The sequence below is a fragment of the Lissotriton vulgaris genome, chromosome 3_1, assembly GCF_964263255.1.
Source record: "Lissotriton vulgaris chromosome 3_1, aLisVul1.2, whole genome shotgun sequence".
NCBI lineage: Eukaryota > Metazoa > Chordata > Amphibia > Caudata > Salamandridae > Lissotriton > Lissotriton vulgaris.
The window spans coordinates 675943167-675946248 of NC_141689.1; the positions used below are offsets into that span (position 1 = coordinate 675943167).

Sequence of the window (3082 nt, forward strand, 5' to 3'; positions counted from 1 at the left end):
TACCAGGGATGCAGTTTGGGTCGGATTCAGCTTTTACGGACGTTTTAAAGTCTCGTAGAAAAAGGGTCGTACGGAGTGTCGCAGAGACGAATCGTGCTTGCTGGGCCGGAAACTGCTGCTTGTTTACGTACGGGTGTCGCGTAATGCATGTTCCAGATACCATTTTACGTACGGGTGTCGCGTAATGCGTGTTCCAGATACCATTTGGGTCATTCGGTGTTTGGTACGATTCGTAAGGAGATCTGCTTCGGGTTCGGATCGTACTTCCTCGTACGTACGGGCATGTTGAAGGTGTATGATTCGTATGGGAAAAATGCTCCGTATGGCTATTAATCGGGGATTTTACTAAATCAGAATCATCCGCTATATGTATTAGTTATTATTTTTAAACATTCTTAAATATTTTTAACTGTTTGCTTTAATGATACTTATTATTAACTTTATTTTACATTGTTTTTTTAACATTTAAAAAAACGATATTTTTACAAAATTTCTGACATGATGTCAATATTCTTGACTTCGATATTTTCGTCACGATATTTTTGCACCTCGACATTTTGTCAGTGATTCCTTTTCCGCATGTATAGGAAAAAACGTATCATATACTTTTTCTCATCCTCATTGAGTAGTCCTAGAGCCCACCTCGCGGCCCCCTGAATATGAACCCAAAATATATATATATACATATATCTTGCAGAGAAATCAACAGGTGACTTTTGCCGTCCAAAATATAAAAGACGTTGCAGCTCACATGAGCATTACAATTAGGGCTCCCGGTTTTCTGTTTTTACGGAAATTTACATATAAATACAGACGGAAATCTATATTTCCTTTGTCTGTATTTATATTTTGAAATGGCAAAATACTAGCAAAGCCCCCGGTCCGCCTCCACGCCCACCCTCCCCCCCGGGGCGGGTCCGGTGCTCTGCCACCGCAGCAGAAGCCGGAGGAGCCGGGGCAGCGTCCGCAATGGAGGCTGAGGCCGGGCTCAGCTTTCAGCTGGACGTTCTTTTTCCTTCCCACCTGGAGGCGCAGATCGCACACAACAGTCTCGCCCCTGACAGGAAGCCACGAAAAGGTGGCATAAGCAAGAAGCTGGTGGTGACCGACAACATCCTGCATGTGCAGTGGAAAGCTGCTGAGGCCAGGATCCTGCGTGTTTCTATTAACTCCTTCCTGGACAACCTCTCCCTCATCCTTCAAACCATTGACCACTTTGGTCCTGCGTTGGAGAGACCGTGACACTGACTGGAGAGCTCTGGGGCCAGTGACCGCAGCCACTGCTGGAGGACTAAGTACTAGAGTGACTTGTGAAGCTAGCCAGAGGATGGTCTAGTGACGACAACCAGAGCACATGGCGCAGCTGGAACCTTGAACTATTTGAGGCTCAAAAGCTACTTAAGCTGTCAGTGCCTTGGCTGCAAACATGAATGGGTCCCAAAATCTGAGCTTTCGGGCACCAACATCTGACTGGGCAGGGGCACAGGGAGGGCGTTAGCATGTGACTGGGCGGGGAACAAGGGAGGATGCAATCATCTGACTGGGAAGGGGCTCTAGATATTTGGAGGGGAATACAGTGTCAAAAGAAAAGTTGCTGCAGCAGTGATATCTGAAATGGCGCTAGCATTGATATCGGAAGAGGCCCAACACCTGCAGGTTTGCTCAAAGCTGAAGTGGCACTGACGACAATATGTACAGGGCCGCTGCTGCCAGTTGCAGTGTTTGGAGACACATGACGAGTGTTAGTACATTCCCTTGATCTTGCGCCTGCTTGTTTTTCTGTTGTGGGGAAGACCTAGAAAGTCCTCAGGCCAGACAATGAGATGGCTAGCCAGAGGGAACCCAGTGGTCCTTCTCCCATGATGAATGGTGGGATTGAGCAATGTCCACTCTGATGTCGTTAAGGGACACTTCCCTGCATCTGTTTGAGGGATGTACAGGGGTTCCACCCACATTTCCCAGAATAGTGTAAAATACGGGCCTGTTACAGCATATACATTCTCTCACAGTTACAGGCAGTGCACCCAAGCCTGCTCTTTAGCTCGTCAGTCTGTCTCCTATTCTGAATCCTCGATCCCAAATCTGCCTACCTAAGGTAACTCTTAAATCAATGTTGTATTTTAGCTTTCTCTCTTCAGCTGCTTCTGTTTCCTGTTTTATTGTTTATTTGACCTGTTCAGATAATTGTGCAGCAGCTGCCTGTTTGTGATCCGCAAGGTGTGTTGGTGGGACAAAACTTGTTCCAGCTCCCACTACGATGTTGGAGAAACGTTGAGCAGCCTCTGTAAGCCATAAAATAAAGAAATCTGCACAAAAAAGAGGGGGAGAAAAAAACAACAAAGCCTTGTTAACTAGTGAATGGTCTTTTTATAGACCTGTTAAGTACTCGGTGCGGCTGGCTGGCAGTCAATCACACTTAGAGATCTGTTTATCGGCATGTGGTTAAATTTGTGTCTTTTTGGCTAAAAGTGATCCTGAAGCTATAGTGTACAGGACCCCCACACACGTAGATCCCCAGAGGCACATTTTACAGCTATTAAAGGGCTGAAAGAGAGATCTTTGCGCGTCCAGTGACTGTGAGATCGTTAAGAGGGGCATGGAACCAAAATGAAAGAAGACGGTCATACCGCAGCGCCTTTGTACTGGCAAAGGGACAGGAGCCACTTTTGCAAAACAACCCCTCAAAACGTGGACTGTTTTTCACTACTCACCTCCCTCCTACTTGCTATACTTCCACTGGTGTCGTCTTGTTGCTATGGTTACCACCTGTAGTGATCCGCATGTGGGCCCTGCCCAGGCCCACAACACCACACCATCCATTAGCAGTATTCATCTCCTTGTAACTCCGAGGCCCTTCGCTCCTGTGGTGGGAACTATGTGAGTTCAGTAAGTGCAATTTTACGACGTGCAAATCTGTATTGTTTGGAACTACCAGTGTCGCACTGTTCTCAACTTGAGCACTGTGCCACCTAGTGACGACACTGATTCCAATGGCTGTTGAATCAAAGTGTACCTGTTACGATAAATGCATGCACATCACTACTGTGTTCCTTTCCGTGTCAGCAGCTTCTCTTAGATAGTC

The 3082-nt window shown here is 46.6% G+C and overlaps 1 pseudogene; it reads left to right on the forward strand.

Moving 5' to 3' along the window:
* The first annotated feature begins 969 nt into the window (after window positions 1-969).
* LOC147726914 (EKC/KEOPS complex subunit LAGE3 pseudogene) lies at window positions 970-1283 on the forward strand (annotated as a pseudogene).
* Window positions 1284-3082: the final 1799 nt, after the last annotated feature.